The sequence below is a fragment of the Callospermophilus lateralis genome, chromosome X, assembly GCF_048772815.1.
Source record: "Callospermophilus lateralis isolate mCalLat2 chromosome X, mCalLat2.hap1, whole genome shotgun sequence".
NCBI lineage: Eukaryota > Metazoa > Chordata > Mammalia > Rodentia > Sciuridae > Callospermophilus > Callospermophilus lateralis.
Window position 1 is genome coordinate 39819714 of NC_135325.1, and position 20362 is coordinate 39840075.

Sequence of the window (20362 nt, forward strand, 5' to 3'; positions counted from 1 at the left end):
TTCAGAAGAAGCAATATTATGGTGGCCATGATCCCCATATTATAATTCATATATACTTCCTATTTGTCTGACATGCAATGTGAATAGTGTCCACCCTCCAGCTGTACCACTCAAACCCTCTGTCTCTCCTGCTACAAAAGATTTCACACCTCTTTTAGAAATTTCAGGCATGAGTAAGATAGTGGGATCAGGACATTTCCCTGGTTCTCAAGTCTTTCCTCTGTACAATGAGAATAACTCCACCTCTTTCACAGGTTATAGAAAAAAGTGTTGCTAACACCAACTGGCTTTCTTTGAGTGCTATGTGCCAAAATCTCAGATGCTGAGAGTATCACAAGAGTCTTTGGTATTCCAAGAATTCATGAAATAGGTTTTCCACTCAGAGTATTTAGTATTCCTTCTGCCCAGGATGTTCTTTCTCCATGTAATCACATGGCTTGTTTCCTCAAGGTCTGCTCAATCATTTTTCAGAATGGCCTTCCTTGATCATTTTAAATGAAAATGTTCTCCATACCTTTTCCCTGATCTTCCACATCGTTCCACAGAGCACTTGCCACCCTATAATGGAATATGTGTGTGTGTGTGTGTGTGTGTGTGTGTGTGTGTGTGTATGTGTATGTGTGTATATATATATATATATATATATATATATATATATATATATATATATATATACATATAACTGGTAAATCCTATGAGGCTAGATATTTATAATTTTTCTTTTCTGCTTAATCCACAACAATTAAAACAGTGCATAGCATTTGCTCAGAAAATTCTTGTTGCTGGATGGATGAATGGATGGAAGCCAGTCCTTTTACCCATGTGGCTAAGGTGCACAGATGCTTTTTTAGGTAGGCATTGGCCCCACCTTACCAATTATGTGAATCTGAAGGTGGAATACAATGAATATGTAAAACATGGAAACACTGGATTATTAAATGATTTTTAACCATCAGTTTCTCCCTAATTATACCCAGAAGCATAAACATGATATTATTTTACCTATTTTAAACAAAATAAAACAAGGCATGAAGAAAATTCATTACTTAGCACGTGTTCCCTTTGTACTGCAGGAAAAAAGTTAAAAGTCAATTAGTAAATTATTTCAGACTGGGGAAAGTATTTGACAGACAATAATTAAGGTTTTAGGATAGAGGCTAAAGTATGAAGGACATCATATCATCAGATCATGTAAAATAAAGCTGTAATAAGAAATAACTCCCAGATACAACTTCCTCAACATCATGAAGATCAATCTTCTACTGATACTGTATTTCCATCTTGGGGCAATAATGGCTCAGGGACCAATGTTTTTTTTTTTTTTTAATTAATTTTATTTTTTAAATACATGAGAGCGGAATGCATTAAAATTCTTATTAAACATATAGAGCACATTTTTTCATATCTCTGTATATAAAGTATATTCACACCAATCATGTCTTCATACATACTTAGGATAATGATGTGCATCACATTTCACCATCATTGCTAACCCCCTGCCCCTTCGCTTCCCCTCCCACCTCTCTGCCCTACCTAGAGTTCATCTATTCCTCCCATGCTCCTCCTCCTTACCCCATTATGAGTCAGCCTCCTTATATCAGAGAAAACATTCAGCATTTGTCTTTTTGGTGTTGGCTAATTTCACTTAGCATTATCTTCTCCAACGCCATCCATTTACCTGCAAATGCCACAAAATTATTCTCTTTTATTGCTGAGCAATATTCCATTGTGTATATATGCCACAGTTTTTTTTTTACCCATTCATCTATTGAAGGGCATCTAGGTTGGCTGCACAGTTTAACTATTGTGAATTGTGCTGCTATAAACATTGATGTGGCTGTGTCCCTGTAGTGTGCTGTTTTTAAGTCCTTTGGGTATAGACTGAGGAGAGGGAGAGCTGGGTCAAATGATGGTTCCATTCCACGTTTTCCAAGGTATCTCCATACTGCTTTCCATATTGGTTGCACCAATTTGCAGTCCCATTAGCCGTGTATGAGTGTACCTTTTTCCCTACATCCTCGCCAACACTTATTGTTGTTTATCTTCATAATAGCTGCCATATGACTGGAGTGAGATGATATCTTAGAGTAGTTTTGATTTGCATTTCTATAATTGGTAGAGATGATGAGCATTTTTTTCATATATTTGTTGATTGATTGTATATTGTCTTCTGAAAATTGTCTATTCATGTTCTTGGCCCATTTATTAATTGGGTTATTTGGGTTTTTTTGGTGTTTATCTTTTTGAATTCTTTATTAACCTAGAGATTAATGCTCTATATGATGTGTGAGGAGTAAAAATTTGCTCCCAAGATGTAGACTCTCTATTTGTCTCACAGATTGTTTCTGTTGCTGTGAAGGACTTTTTAGTTTGAGTCCATACCATTTATCCCATTAATTCTTCCACTATAGGAGTCTTATTAAGGAAGTTGAGGACTAATCCCACATGATGAAGATTAGGGCCTACATTTTCCTATATTAGACACAGAGACTTTGGTTTAATTCCTAGGTCCTTGATATACTCTGAAGTTAAGTTTTGTGCATAAAATACTTGGGAATCAACTTAACAAAAAAGGTGAAAGACCTATATTCAATGAAAACTACAGAACCCTAAAGAAAGAAATCAAAGAACAAATTAAAAGATGGAAAGATCTACCTTGCTCTTGGATAGGCAGAATTAATATTATCAAAATGACCATACTACCAAAAGAACTATACAGACTTAATGCAATTCTGATCAAATTCCCAATGGCATTCCTCGTAGAAATAGAACAAGAAATCATGAAATTCATCTGGAAAAATAAGAGACCCAGAATAGCTAAAGCAATTCTAAGTAGGAAGAGTGAAGCCGGTAGTATCACTATATCAGACCTTAAACTATACTATAGAGCAATAGTAACAAAAACAGCATGGTATTTGCACCAAAACAATCTGGTAGACCAATGATACAGAATAGAGGAAACAGAGACTAACCCACAAAACTACAATTATCATGTATTAGACAAAGTTGCCAAAAACATGTTTTGGAGAAAAGATAGCCTCCTCAACAAATGGTGCTGGGAAAACTGGAAATCCATATGCAACAAAATGAAATTAAATCCCTATCTCTCACAATGCACAAAACTCAAAGTGGATAAAGGACCTAGGAATTCATCTCCGTCTAGTAGGAAAAAAAAAAGTAGGCCCTAATCTTCATCATGTGGGATTAGGCCCCAACTTCCTAAATTTGACTCCTATAGTGCAAAAATTAAAACCAAAAAACAATAAATAGTATAGACTCAATCTAAAAAAATTCTTCTCAGCAAATGAGACAAACTGTGAGATGAATAGAGAGCCTACATCTTGGGAGCAAACTTTTACCCCTCACACATCATATAGAGCACTAATCTCTAGGGTATATAAAGAAATCAAAAAGATAAACACCAAAAAAACCAAATAACCCAATCAATAAATGGGCCAAGGACATGAATAGACATTTCTCAGAAGAGTATATCCAATAAATCAACAGATATATGAAAAAATGTTCATCATCTCTACCAATTATAGAAATGCAAATCAAAACTACTCTAAGATATCATCTCACTCCAGTCATAATGGCAGCTATTATGAAGACAAACAACAATCAGCGTTGGAGGTGGGGAAAAAGGTACACTCATACATTACTGATTGAACTGCTAATTGGTGCAGCCAATATGGAAAGCAGTATGGAGATTCCTTGGAAAACGTAGAATGAAACCACCATTTGACCTAGCTATTTCTCTCCTTGACATATACCCCAAGGACTTAAAAACAGCATACTACAGGGACACAGCCACATCAATGTTTATAACAGCACAGTTCACAATAGCTAAATTGTGGAACCAACCTAGATGCCCTTCAGTGGATGAATGGATAAAAAAAATGTGGCATATATACACAATGGAATATTACTCAGCAATAAAAGAGAATAAAATCACGCCATTTGCAGGTAAATAGATGGTGTTGAAGAAGATAATGCTAAGTGAAGTTAGCCAATCCCCCCAAAAAACAAATGGTGAATGTTTTCTCTGATATAAGGTGACTGACTCATATTGGGGTAGGGAGATGGAGCATGGGAGGAATAGATGAACTCTAGATAGAGCAGAGTGGTAGGAGGAGAAGGCAGGGGGCAAGGGGTTAGCAATGATGGTGGAATGTGATGGACATTATCATCCTAAGTATGTGTATGAAACATGAATTGGTGTGAACATACTTTATATACAGGGATATGAAATATTGTGTTCTATATAAGTAACAAGAATTATGATGCATTCTGCTGTCATGTATTTTAAAAAATAAAAGCAATTAAAAAAGAAACTGTGAGCTCTGATATTTGTTATGTGAGAATCCATATACACATAATGAACTTGAGCCCTTTGACAAATCAAATTTCATCATTTATCTTATAAAATAAACACATTATATGCCTTTTCCATGTTTTTACTGAGATAATCACCTACAGAGTCAGGACAGGGACTTTGAAAATCTACCTTGGGAGCAGGGATCTAAGATCTGGGGAGCTGAGAGCAAGACAGTAACCTTCTTGTATTCTCCTTTTTGTCCGCATTCCATGGCATGTTTTCCATTTCCCTCCTTTGTTCCAGGCCAAGAGGAGTTTAACTAATGCACTGTAGAAGAAGCTAGCCTTTATGGTCAGGCTGCAGCAGGTGGGAAATGTAGTGAAGGATCACCCTCCAGTGGACATTGTAGGAATCGGAACATCTCCACAAGGTTTGTTATGAAATGTTATCCAAAACTTGGAAAGAGGCAACAAGTTTTTCTTTTTTTAATATTTATTTTTTAGTTTTCGGTGGACACAACATCTTTGTTTGTATGTGATGCTGAGGATCGAACCCGGGCCGCACGCATGACAGGTGAGCGCGCTACTGATTGAGCCACATCCCCAGTACCGGCAACAAGTTTTTCAGTGGTATATTCTTTTTTTGTTTATTATTTTTTATTTGTTTTTATTAGTTAGACATGACAGTAGAATGTATTTTGACATGTTACACATATATGTAGTGTAACTTCCCATTCTTCTGGTTGTACATGATGTAGAATTACTTTGTGTATTCATACATGTACATAGAAAAGTAATATCTGACTCATTCTATGTTCTTGCCCATTCCCATTCCCTTTTCCTTCCCTTCATTCCACTTTCTCTATTTCAAACTACTTCTATTCTTCCTGTCCCCACCCCTTTACACTAAGTTAGCATCCACATATCAGAGAGAAGATTTGCCCTTTGGGTTTTGGGGATTGGCTTATTTCACTTAGCATTTCTCCTTATGGCTGAATAGCAATCTGTTGTGTGCACATACCACATTTTCTTTATCCATTCATCTGTTGAAGGGCATCTAGGTTGGTTCCACAGTTTAGCTATGATGTGTCTGTGACACTGTAGTATGCTGATTTTAAGTCTTTTGGGTATATGCTGAGAAGAGGGATAACTGGGTCAAATAGTGATTGATTCTGTTCTAGGTTTCCTAGGAATCTCCATACTGCTTTGCATAGGGGTTGCACCAATTTGCAATCCCACCAACAATGTATGAATATACCATTTTCCCACATCTCATCAACAATTATTATTGCTTGTGGTCTTCATAGTAATCATTCTGACTGCAGTGAGATGAAATGTCAGTGTAGTTTTAATTTGCATTTCTCTAATGGCTAGTGATGTTGAACATTTTTTCATATATTTGTTGACCAATTGTATTTCTTTTTCTGTGAAATAACTATTCGGTTCTTTTGCTGTTTATTAATTGGGTTAAGTGCTTTCATGGTGTTAACTTTTTTGAGGTTTTTATATATCTTGGAGATTAATGCTCTATCTGCGGAGCAGGTGGCAAAGATTTTCTCCCATTCTGTAGGCTCTCTCTTCATGTTCTTCATTGTTTCCTTTGCTGTTTTCACAGGTATATTCTTTATTGACTGTTTAATAGTCCTACAATTCTTCATATGTAAAAACATGAACATTATAGTAAATTGAATTACAGTAGAAATAATTAATGCCTAAGAGAAAGACAAATAGTCTATCTGTAGCAATGTAAATGGATCTTGCTAAATATAGATAATAGAGAGGATTTGTTTTATTTATGATAGAAAAGATGACCCCCAAATGTACTATTTGGCCCTGGAGCGTGTATTTCCATTTCTTTCAGAAGTTTGCTCAGAACTTTGTATACTTTCTTTTCAGGTATAACTACAATTAAGAATTGTATCTATTTAAAATATGTAATAAGGAGTTTTAGTGTACATGTATATTGTTTAATGGTTACCACAACTTAGTTTAGTTATCATATCTATCATCTTATACACTTACATTTTTTGTTGAAAGTACTTGAGATCTACTCTTTAAGCAAATTTCAAGTATGAAATACAATATTAACTATAGTCCTCATGCTTTGTATCAGATCTCCAGAACTTATTTGTCTTATAATTGAAATCTATACCATTTGACCACCAAGTCCCCCACCTTTAAGCTTCAGGCATTTACCATTCTACTCTCTACTGCTGAGTTGAACTTCTTTAGATTCCACAAATAAGAAAGATCATGCAGTATTTGTCCTGCTGTGTCTGGCTTATGTGACTTCACATATTTTTCTTCAGGTTCATTTACATTGTTGAATATTATAGAACTTCCTTCTTTTATTCTTAAAAGCTATATTGCATTACTATATAAATATATGATACATATTTATATATGAAGTGTATACATATCTCTCTCACACACACAAAAACTATATTTTCTTTGTCCATTCATTCATCAATGAACACTTAGATTATATCCATATTTTGGCAATTGTGAACAATTTCACAATGAACAAGAATGCAGACATCTCTTCAATATAATGATATTATTTCATTTATTAGAGATTTAATATTTCTGCATGCTAATTTGGGTCTGGAATGTTTCCCCAAAGGCTCATGTGTTAAAGGTTGGCCCTAGTGGGGTGCTATTGGGAGACAAGGGAATCATTAAAAGGTAGAATCTAGTGGAGGTCTTTGGGTCATTGGGGACACAACCACAGAGGGCCCTTCCTCTTTCTCACTTTTTCTTATACTTGAGTTAAGCAGGTTTCCTTTGCCACATGCTTCCACCATGATGTGCTGCCTTGCCAGAGGCTAAAGCAGTGGGGCCAATTGATCATGGACTGAAACCTCCAAAACGGTGAGCCCAAATTTACCTTTTTCTGTGATGGAAACCTGACGAACACATTGAAGCATATACTAGTTTTACTTATACTTTTTGGAGACACTTGCAGACTGATTCTTATTATCTGTGCTGTTTTATATTCCCCCAAAGAGTGTACACGGATTCTCCTTTCTCCTGCAATTCATGAATGCTCACTATCTTTTCACAGCTTTTCTAACAAGAGTAAAGAGATTTCTCATTGTGACTTTGAAAGGTATATCCCTGATTTTTAGAGATGTGAGCACATTTTTATATACCTGTTGGTGATTTGCATGTCTTCTTTGGAGAAATATTTATTCAGAGCTTTTGCTTATTTTTAAAATGGTTTATTTATTGCATTTAGTTGTTTGAATTCGGTATCTATATATCTTATCAGTTGTAGTATTTGCAAGCATTTTTCCCATTCTGTGTGTTGTCTCTTCATTCTATTTGTGTTTCCTTTGCTGTGCAGAAGCTTTTACATCTGATGCAGCCTCATTGTCTCTGTCTGCTTTTGTTGCCTTGTGCTTTTGGGGTTGTAGCCAAACAATCATAGTCCAAAACAATGTCAGCAAACATAAAAGTAAAGTGTTGCAATTTTCCTTTTTTGATCAGGAATAAGATTGTCTTCTATTTTCATTGTCACTCATTTCATTTACTGGGTGAATTGCCCATACCATAAAATAAGAAATGGAAATAAAATGTATACTATTTTAAATGGCAACAACAAAATTGTTAACTAAATATAATGCAATTGTGCATTTATGGAAGAACAAAATCTATTTTGGCTGGGGCTGGGGCTGGGGCTCAGAGATAGCATACTTGCCGGTATGTGTGAGGCACTGGGTTCAATTCTCAACACTGCATATAAATACATAAAATAAAGGTCTCTCTACAACTGGAGGAAAAAAACTATCTAGAGTTGCTGGGGCTTTACTTCAGTGGCAGAGTGCTTGCCTAATATGTGTGAGGGACTGGGTTCGATCCTTCGAGCCACAGAAAATTAAAAAAGAAAACATAAAGGCATGCTGTCCATCCACATGTATAAAAATATTTTAAAAACATATATATGGTCATGTTTGTAAGAAATAAGTAAAAAAGAAAAGAAATAAATAAATGAATAAATAAAGATATTGTGTTCATCACTAAAAAATTTAAAAAATGTAAATGATAAAAACCTTATAGAAATAAACCTTGGAATTCATAAGTACATTTGGGAAGGCAACATGGAAAATTTCTATCTCTGAGTACTGGCTCAAACGCAATATAAAACTTCAAAAACTCCAGTATTCAGTGGAATCAAATAAATTCAATGAAATTAACAAGAAATAAAATAAGTTAAATCAAGTAATTAATTGAGAGAGTTTTAACGGTCTATTTTCCAACAAAGGAAGAACACTGTGCATGGTTTCTGCTTGTCTTTGTTTAAATTCTGGTTGCCCTTTACCTATAATTGAAACCTGTCGGCCAAGAACATTACTTGGAATTAAAGCATTACTTAGTAAGAAATCATTTTATATGATACCAAAGTTATCTAATAAAATACAGTTTTTGTTTTCTAAAATGTAACATGACCATTGGCCTACATAAAGGCCAATGGAAGCTCTGAAAGTAGATTTTCAGGCACAATAAGGATAGTTTTTAAAACACGATGCTCTTTCTTTTGGTAAGAGGAGACATAAGACATAAGAGACTGTTTCAGGCACAGATTAACTCAAATGAACTTGCTTAAGTTTTAAAGAAAGCAAAATTGTTTATGGTTATGGTTAAAACTCCAATCAAACAACACATTAACGTACAAACAACAACCAGAAATTAAAATGAATATCATTTACATGATTTCCTGGTAATAATATCAAAGGTAGGATAGTTATACAATAACACCACACTTTGGAGTATTTAAGGAATTAGAAAAGTCAGTGTTACATTATTTTGTCTCTTTTGTGCAATAGTGCAAAATTATATTGAACGGTGAATCAATACAGATGTATAGTCTATGCTGATCAAATCACATAGCTAATATTTCCACCTCCTTAATTACATGTTAATTTTTTATCAATATACAGTAATTGTATATATTTATGTGATATGGTATGGCATCTTAACACCCGTATAAAATATTGACCACTTAAATCTGCATAATTAACATGTCTATACCCTTAACTTCTTATTTGGAGGCTTCAAGTTCCTCTCTTCTAGTTTTTTATAAAGTATATATAATATATAGTTTATTGTGAACTATAACACACCGTCATTATGCAGAACACCAACATTTCTTAATTCTGTCTAACTGAACTTGCGTGCCCATAGTCTTACCTCCCACTATCCCAAGTCCTCCTGTAAGCACTATTTCCCAGCCTCTATTAAGCACTCACATATTCCAACAGCCTTTAGTATCATTCACATATGAGAGAGAATATGTGTAATGTTTTCTTCTGCATCTAGTTTACTTGTTTCTTATCTCTGATAAAATCAAGCATTTCCAGTCTGAACTACCTTTCAAAAAATCTTTATATGTAAGCTCCTTTTAATGTAGCAGGAATGTTAACTCACTATTCTGAAAGATACAATACTGAAGAAAACAGACAATTCATAATTTGCATACTTCATGGGTGACACACTTCTGGTGCTTTCAAAGTCTCTAGGTTTGGTAGAATCTCCTTCTTGACATCAGCACCATCTCTGTATTTACCCCCAGTCTGGGCCTGAACAACTTCCTGTTGGTCTATTTCCAGGTCAGGCCCATGAGAAAAATGGTGTCAATGGAATTAGTCAAAGATGAAATCTAAATAAGGAAAGTATAGTGTACACTCTCATTATGAAGGAAGAGCTTGTAGGCTAGTGTGGTCAAAAATGTGATGCATAAGAATCTTAGGACGATCATTCCAAGAGTCTGCTGCCATAATAAAAGGAAAATAGAGGTTAGATTTTTAATCATGGGAATCCATGGCTGTTATTCATTGAGCTGTCTTCTAGAATTTCCTACGGTTCCACTGAACTGCATCTATTCATGGGACACTACTGAGCTAACTGACAGATAAAAATTTGAGCACCAAATATTTCAAGCAAAATCATATGACTTTTTCTTGTAGTAACTGAGGTAGTAAGAAGAATACAGACTCTACTGGCTCCTCAGGACATTAATATCCAGAATATTCAAAGAATTCCAAAAATGTAGTGACACAAAAAGACCATATAAACAAATCAATAAATGGGTAAAAGAAATAAGCAGACACATCTCCAAAGAAAGAAAATGGCCAACAAATATATGACAAAATGTTCATCATCTCTAGCAATTAGGGAAATGCAAATGAAAACTACCCTGAGATTTCATCTCACTTAGCCAGAAAGCCACTTTTCAAGAATACAACTAACAATGAATGACGATTTGGATGTGGGGAATAGCTACACTCATGCACTGCTGGGGGGACTGCAAATTAGTGCAACCACTCTGGAAAGTAGTGTGGAGATTCCTCAGAAAACTTACAGACCCAGTTATTCTATTCCTCATCATACCCAAAGGACTTAAAATCAGCATATTACATTGATGCTGCCACATCGATGTTTGTAGCAGCACAGTTCACATCAGCCAAATCTAGGAACAAATCTAGGTACCCTTCAACAGATGAATGGATGAAGAAAATGCTGTATATATATACACAATGGGGTATAATTCAGTCATAATGACATTATGGGGGTTGAGTTATGGCTCAGTGGTAGAGCTTTTGTCTAGCACTTGCAAGACGCTGGGTTTGATCCTCAGGAGCACATAAAAATAAATAAAATAAAGGTTTAAAAAAAGAAATACTCAATCTTTAAGAAAAAAAAAGAATGACATTATGGCATTTTCTGGTAAATGGATGAAACTGCAGACTATTATGCTAAGTGATATAAGCAGTCACCAAAAGTTAAACTTGAATGTTTTCTCTGATATTCAGAAGCTAATCCAAAATACGAGGGGAGTATAAAAAATAGAAGATCAGTGGAGTAGACAAAGGAGAATGAAGGGGAGGGAGGAGGGATGGGATGAGGAATAAACAGTAGAATAATCTTACCTGACATTCACCATCATATACACACACAAGACAGTAATTTTGAAAAACTATATGTAAATAGTTGAAATAAGGATGTGAACAGGGGGTGAGAGGTGGGAAAGGAAAGGGGAAGTACTGGGGACTGAAGTAAAACAAATTATATGCCATGATTTATAATTAAGTCAAAATGAAACCTAATGTTATGTATAACTAAAAAGAAACAATAAAAATTATAAAAAAGAATAGACTCCAGAAGGAAATTAAAATTTCATTTCTATTGTTCAAGTGTGCTTCCATAACACAATCCCTGAGTTCAGTTGTCTAATTCAGAAAAGTGTTAACTTCCTTATGGAACTGTTCTTAACTTGGGATTTCATTTGTTTATTTTTTTTCTTTTATGGGTGCCTAATAGGTGTACATATCAGTAGGGCTCATTTTGACAAAATTATACATGTATGGGATTTGATTTACTCCATTTCAGTCCTGGGTGACCCCCACATTCCATACCCTACTCTGTCCCCATTTTCTCCTTATTCCACTTTACTATCTTCTTTTTATTATTTATTTATTTAGCTCTGATTAGCGCTATATACATATTGAATAAAGGTGGAATTCTGTGTTGATTATTCATACATACATATCGTGTGATTTTATTAAATTCTTTCTGCATTTTCTCCCCTTTCCAATTCCTCCTCCCTCCCTCTTGATCTCCCTCATATTGTATTAAAATGATCTTCCCTATATCTTTTTTTTTTTTTTTTTTTTTTTGGTATGGGGGATTGAACCTAGAGTGCTTAACTACTAAGCTCCACCCCCAGCCATTTTATTTTTTTTGTTTTTTCAAGAAAGTGTATCACTAAGTTGCTTAGAGACCCAGTAAGTTGATGAGGCTGGCTTTCAACTTGTGATACTCCTGCCTCAGCTTCTCGAGTTGCTGGGAATATAGGCAAGCATCACCACTCCAAGCATATTTCCCTATATCTTCATGATATCCAGTTCCACTGCTCTTTTCTTCTTTTCCCCTTATTTTGCTCTAGCTTCCCCATAAGAGAGAAAACATCTGACCCTTGATTTTCTGAGTCTGGTTTATTACACTTAATATGATGTCCTACAGTTCCATTCACTTCCATCCATTTACTGTCAAATGTTATAATTTCACTCTTCTTTGTGGCTGAGTTAAACTCCATTCATTCATCAATATCTATATATAGATCTATATTTCACATTGTCTTGATCCATTCATCTACTGACAGACATCATCTGGGCTGGTTCCATAACTTGGCAGTTGGGAACTGAGGAAAAATGTTACAAACATTGATGCAGTAGTATCACTTGTAGTATGCTCATTTCAGTTCTGTGGGATAAATACCAAAGAGAATGATAGCTGGGTCATATTGTGTTTCCATTCCTAGTGTGTTGAGAAATCTCCACACTGTTGCCAGAGTGATTGCACTAATTTGCAGTCCCACCAGCAATGTATGAGTGTACTTTTCCCACATATCCTCACCTGCAGTTATTCTTTTTGTATTGTTGATGATTGCAATTATGACTTTGTTAGATGACATCTCAACATAATTTTGATGGACCTTTCCCTGATTGCTAGAGATTTTGAACTTTTTTCATATATTTGTTGGCATTTTGTGTCTTTTTAGTTCTTTTGTCCATTTTTTGATTGGATTATTTGTTTTTTGGGTGTTGAATTTTTTGAGTTTTTATATATTCTGGATATTGATTCTCTTCTCAGTGAAGTAGGTTGCAAATATTTTCTCGCATTCTGTCATCTCTCTTTTCATGCTCTGAATAATTTCTTTTGCTTTACAAAAGCTTTCTCATTTGATGCCGTCCCATGTATTGACTCTTGGTTTTATTTCTTCTCAGTTAGGTGTCTTGTTAAAGAAGTCTGTATCTTATCCATATAATGGAGTGTTGTTGATCCTATGTTTCCTTCAAGTAGTTGCAAAATTTCAGGACTAATTCCTTAGTCTTGATCCACTTGGATTTGACTTTTATGCAGGGTGGGAGACAGAAATCTTGGTGTGTTTATATGCTATTAATAGTTTGCACTTTTGATGCAATGACTAAGAGGGCCAGATCAAAACCATTCTAAGAAGATCAAATTTAACTCTTGAAATATTATTCAGTTCTTTGATTAAAAGTACACACTTTACTGGATCACTCTGGAGCAAAGACAGTACAAGTACTATGCATGTCTATATTATAGAATATATCATGAAGAGAAAATTTTATTGTAGCAGGGCACTGTGCTCGGTTGTCAACTGTACCCTTTTTCTTTTTCCAGGAATCCTTCAGGTGATGTTTGAGATTACCTTCTATTGTGTTTGGAGGTTTCCTCACCCCCTTAGGATGTATGGTGAGGGGTGTAGTTGAGTATCTCCCTTCCTCCTAGAAGGCTGGATACTGATAGGACCATCGCAAGCTAGCCTCTGATAAAATTATTGCTCTTTCAAGGCAGTGGGTGTTAAAAAGTTCTGGAGAAACTTGAAATGGTGAATTTTCTCCTCCTGCTACTGGATGCTCTAGATTTTTCTCTTATCTTCATCACAGAATTTGGTACTGGTAAGGGAGGTCAAAATTTCCAAAAGTGTGAGCTGCCCCACACAGGGGCCCCTGTATTTTAAACTCTGAGACTAGATCTCACTGAGCTGCCAGCCATTCCTCATCTAACATGGAATTTTTCTTATCCCAGTTGTGACTCTCATGAATGCTCTGCTCTATAAAACCTAGTAAGTTGTGATTTTGTGTGTCTACCTGTCTCCCCACTTTGTGGGCAGGGGTTCAGTTGTCTGGTGGATCTAAGTAGAGCTCTTGCTCTTTAGTTTGATATGACTTTTACTTGTTAGGCTACAGTGGCAATTTCTAAGTTCCTTACATGGTGGCCTGAAAAGCAAAAATTAGAAAACTTGATTTTCTGAGACCCGTTATTTCACACAGCATGTGGTGGTGGCTAGTCACACATGTACTATGGTTGACTCTAAGGGTCTGTAGACTCTCTTGAGAGATGGTTTCACTCTTGAGCTCACAATCTAGCCTGGGAGACTCTAAGAAAACCCCAATTATTGAGGGACCCTGTGGACAATAGTAAGCGAAGATTGCAAGAAAATGCATAGTCACTGATTTACTGTGGTAGGCACAATAACAAGTACACTAACAGTTAAGTACAAAACAGTCAGCTAAGCTTCATGGGATACTCTTGGGAATGCTAAAGGGTAATATTTGCAAAACTTTCCCTTCCTGTTTTTGGCAAAAGACTCCTGAAAGTATGCTCTTGGGAGGCTTAAGCTTCAAAATTATTACCACTGCAGCTCATGGGACTGCATTAAATACCACTTCAGCAAAGATTATCATTTCCTTTTTTATGTTGATCATTTTTTTGCTTCATTTGATAATAGAAGTTCTTTTTATTTTTAAGGGCTTGGCCTAAAAACTGACCAACAGTAACTAATTTGGCAAAAGAAGGGTAAGTGCAGAGATGGTCCTGCCATCAAGGATCAGAAGCAAACATCACATCCATTTAGAATGCAGATATATTCCCAGTGGCTCTGGAGGCTGAGGCAGGAGGATCATGATTTCAAAGTCATTCTCAGCAACTTCAAGGCTAGGGATTTGGATCAGTGGTAGGGTACGCTGTGTTCAATCCCAGGTACCCCACCACCCAAAAAAAGGATGCAGATATGAGGTTTTGTATTCCACAGTGTTGTATATAAAAATGAAGGTGTATCATTGCTGATATTTTCATAACAAAGTTCACATACAATAAACACATAAGGATACTTTGTCTGGTTGTTCAGATACCGTGCACCCCAAAGCACGACTTGTAGACTATGAGATGTAGAAACAAACTGAATCAAATCTATATTGACTAAATGCAGTGTATCATCCCTAAAGGAAAAGAGGACAGAGAACACCATGTTCCGGAATGCCACTTTCTGTTCCCCCCAAACAAGCCAACTTAAGGGAACAATGAGAACAGGCCTGGAACAGAAAGTCCATATATATATTATCTTGAGGGACACCGTCTTTCTCTTAAGGGTGCTGGGAAATAGGACAAATTTAGTGTTATCTGTGTAATGTCACTTTCTTTTTTTTTCCCTATTATTTTCTCTTCCTTCCTTCCTTCCTTCCTTCCATCTTTCTTTCTTGGTTCATTTTTGGCATTGGAGTTCAATCCTAGGAGTACTTTACCTTTGTGTTTCATCCCCAGTGTTTGTTTTGTATTTGGAGACAGGGTCCTACTAAGTTACTGAGGCTGGTCTAGAACTTGAGACCCTCCTGCCTTACCCTACTGGGATTATTCACTGAGATTCCAGGCAGAAAGCTACCTTCCTACATGTACACCCCACAGTTGCTCCATGGGTCATATAAGCCTACTAAGCAAGCTAGTTCTGATGAATTCACTACTTCTGCAGTCTAAGACATAAAACCCTTCTCTGAGTGGTGACAAGCATGAAACTCAGGGCACTGTGTCACTCCTCCAGCAGGGTGCCACTGGACCAAGCCCAGAGAGGGAGAGGAAGTGCTGTCTGACAAAGCAATGAGGGACTGAGGTGCTTTCTCTTTACCCTGTTGCCAATGAACTCTTCTTGGAACAGCCTCTGATCTCTGCTATGCTTTCCCCAGTAACTCACCTGTTTCCCATGCTGTCTCCCGGCAATTTGGGGGGCCTGTCTGCAACCTACTCGCTGCTCTGGACCAACAGGGCTGCAGACAAGACATATAGTACAAAAGCAGTCTCTCAACCTGGGGTGCAAGTCCTTCATTCCACAGTAATCTGGATGTTTTATAAATATCTTCTTTTAACAACTACATAACATATCTGTAAGAAAATCCTTTTACATGAAATGTGCCCAGGCACAGCATTTGGTACAAGTATCAGTCCTGACATAATTTGTAGGAGTCCAGAAGAACCCTGTAATTTTAAACACCTGGTCTCTTTGATATAAATTGCAAGTGCCAATTATATATATATATATATATATATATATATATATATATATATATATATATATATATATATATATTCATTTTTGATTGTCAGTTTTGCATTCACTGGTCCTATGAGAAAGAAGGCATGAAGTGCAGGCAATACAGTGATAATCTACTTGGCATCATTTATTCATCAGAAGTCATCTAACCCTGGAACAAGTCAAATTATACCTGTGAACTGATGAAAATTCTCTCTCTCTCTCTCTCTCTCTCTCTCTCTCTCTCCTTGACATGCCCTATTCGTATGGAAGCCTGAGTACCTGTCCTTAGATTTTGTCAAAATTTTAATTTCTCAGATTTTAAAAAAAGTTTCATTTTGAATACTTTCCCTCAAGTTGATCTCAAATTAGTGAATAATAAGATAGAGAAACACAGTTTCATGTCAGTTTCTGTTATTTATCAGTAAGGAGTTTATGCAAAACACAATACAGAAGGTATGTGGGAGTTAGACCTACGTAAATCATATACCACGTCCCTGCAGTCAGTCCTTATGAGCCAGGGTCTAATAAAAATGTAGACACTGTATTATAATTGTTGGTAATCCTGTGAAATGTGTCTGTTTTAAATTTCTGGTGTGAGATATTAATTGATAGGACATGAAGTCCAAAGACCATAACTGTAGTCCTTACTGTTTCATCAACTGAACTGTATCTGCATGTATGTCCCAAGTGGCTGACCATGAATTATACAAGCTTCTGAATTTAAAGGAATCTGTAGATGGTTAAGGAAGAGGTTACCCTATATTAGTCTAAAAATGAGGGTTTTTTTTCCTGTCCACATCTCTGAAAATTCCTTTAGAATATTTACACTGAAAAATATTTTTCAGACAACTTTCAGACTACTTTGGTACAAGTATCAGGTTAGACTGTACTCATAGAAATATCCTACCCTTCACCACCTTTATTAATAAGGAAACAAATAGTAAATTGCTTGATCATCCAATGTAAAAAAAAAAGCAAACTAGAGCAGTAAAATAAACCCAAATCAAAAGGAAACGGATTATAATAAAAGACAGATGAGAGTCATTAGAAAAATGAGAAATAATACAGTTAATCAACAAATTGGGAACTGCTGTCTTTAGAAAACTCTGGGTAATTAGGGATCCTCTGGTGTATGTGGTCTTGAAGAACATTGACAAAGTCTAAGAATACACCTTATGGAACGTGAGCACAATTCCCACATATATGAACCTATCATATAATATAAGCAAACACATTCTTGAGCTCTAATATTTCAAAAATCTGCTTAGTTTAGTTCTTTTCCCCATTCCTTGCTTGGGTTATTGTTTTGTGGGTATTATTTGACTGATTTATAATATGAATATGGATATGAATTCCCTGTCAGTGGAGTAGCTGGCAAAGTATTTTCCCACTCTATAATCGCTCTGAATCATTTCCTTTGCTGCACAGAAGATTTTAATTTGATGCCATCCCACTTATTAATTCTTGGTTTCATTTTGTGAGCTTTATAGGTCTTCTTAAGAAAGTTGGTATGTGTGCCAACATGCTGGAGGGTTGATCCTCAGTTTTCTTGAACCAGCTGCAGAGTTCTCAGTCTAATTTCTCAGTCTTTGGTCCTGTTTCAGTTGATTTTTGTGCAGGGTGAGAGATGATAGGAATCTAGTTTCATTCCTCTACATATCGATGTCCAGTCTTCCCAGAATGATTTGTTTAACAGGCTACCTTTTCTTCAACATGAGATTTTTGGCACCCTTGCCAAATATCAGATAACTGTAACAATGTGGGTTTGTCCCCATGTCCGTTGGTCTTCATGTTTGGGGATGAAAGTGAAGATGTGCCAGGAAACACACTATTTTAAATACCCCAATAGGTACCTAATATCTAAACAATGCAAATGACACAGGTGAAGTTGTGAATTTTGTCAGAGTTGTCCCTCAAATGTAGCCATCCTTCAGAAACAAACAAACAATATCTGCATACCGGTGTATTCAACTTTTCTAGAATTAGTTCCTGAACCCATCCCTCCCATCATCCTTCCTCCCACCTCATTATCTAAACTGAAAGAAATGGCCTTTTTCCTACACATTTTGAAGATATCAGCGTTGATGTTGATTTTCAATCTATTGAGACCTTAAAATTGATGACACAAACTGCAAGAGACTGAAGCATGGAAAGAGGTGGTATTCAATAGAACAAGAATATATGTGAAAATGAAGACCCCTGGTTACCTACTTAAAATAAGCACATGGGGATAAACTAATACCGCAAACACTCTTTTGCATTTGTGCACAACAGCAACATAGGAAATGTAAAATGGGCCTTGCCGTTTACTTCACTCAAAAATTCCAACTGTGACATTCCTGTGTCAGCCATTCTGGTTTATTTATTTAGTTCGAGTCAAAACATTTAAACTGTACCTATTTAATGTTCTTGTTGGTTTGTTTCTCAAGTGTTTAGTTTGCTTGGTTGGATTTTCACTAAGAGTAAACACGATTTTGGATGCTATTTGACCTGATTTTCAATAGGTTCCTCAGATTAGATCCACCCCTAGCTCCACAATCTTTGTTTCCGTATATGACTAGAAAGGGTGTTGTGCTTAAAAGGTGTTGGAGAGGGGCTGAGGTTGTGGCTCAGCTGTAGAGGGCTCACCTAGCACGTGAGAGGCCCTGGGTTTGATCCTCAGCACCACATAAAAATAAATAAATAAATAATATAAAGGTATTGTATCCAATATCAACTATATATATATTTAAAAGGTATTGTTGATATTCCTAGAAGTTCATCTTCAGAGTCTATACAGAAGTTTAATAGGATGTATTCCAAGGTCGCTCTTGGGATTTAGCTCATTCGATAAAACAGAAACTATACCAGCCTTTGTACACCTTTAATGTCATCTAAATAAAATTCATCAAAATAATGTTCCTAAGTGTTGTGTTTAAATTATCAACAAACAGAAATGACAGGTTGAAGTGAAGGCAACCAAAACCATGCATGTTCTCCTCACACTGGAAATTGGACGGTTGCAATTTCCTATGTAAAATTTTACAGTTTTCTCCAAGAAGTCTTTCATGCCATTTCTTAACTTTATTCCCAGGCATTAAATTCTATTGAAAAGAGTATCTTTTTAAAAATCTGTACCTAGTAACATGATACTTTGAGTCATTTTACTAGTATCTTGCCTTTCTGTCCAGGAAATTTTCTTCTTGTGTTTGTTAATTCCACAAGTTTGTTTCTAGATCACGCTGTTGGGCAGAAACACTCGGTTCCTTGTTGAACGGCTGTGATACTGGCCATCCCTGTCAGGTTCTTGACAGTTAATGGACAATTTTCCACATTTCACCATATTTATTGTCCTCATCTTTTAGGTCAATTTTAACAAGATAAGGAGGATTCATCCTATTCTTATTTTGCTAAGAATATTTATCTTCAATATATGGTGAGTTTCCTCAAATAAATGTACTATAATGGCAGTAGGACTTTTCTTCTATTAATCTGATAGTGGTTTGAATTATATTGATTATGTTCTACGTTTGTGCCATTCTTAAATTCTCCAGAAGAACAATTTGGTCATGAGGTACTACTTCTTCTAAGAAACCTTCATATTTTGCTTGTATTTTTTAGTCTAGCCTCACGAGAGAGATTACCCTATAATTTTATTTCATATACTCTTATTGTTGGATTATGAGATCAAAACTATGCAAGCTTAATTAAAAAGTGTAATGTAAAACTGCTTTTGCTTTTGTCTTCCACTGAGGTTGCTGCGTCGCTCTGGTGATGTAAGGCTGTGGTTTCCTATGAAGAGATATTTCTGGATTGCTTAGATATTACATTTGTGTTGAGGTTAAAGGGTACACAGCCAGAAGGGGCAGGTTCAGGTTTCATCCCTTCCAGCTTTTTAAGACATATCCTTCCTGCAAGATACCTCAAATGATGGTCTCATCCAAGAAGCTACTTGCTCCTATGTCCATGCTGATATTAATCTTCTATATGCCGAAAGTTTAAATTGATCACTCTCTTTTCCTAGGTAATGTGCTATATGACCTTGAGTGAGCTGACCAACACTAGAACTATGTATAGTGATGATGATAAAACCATTTCTTGATTTTGATAATAATGGGAATTATTGTAAAAATGCACATTTACTGGGTGTTAGCCACTCCTCCATGCTAATTC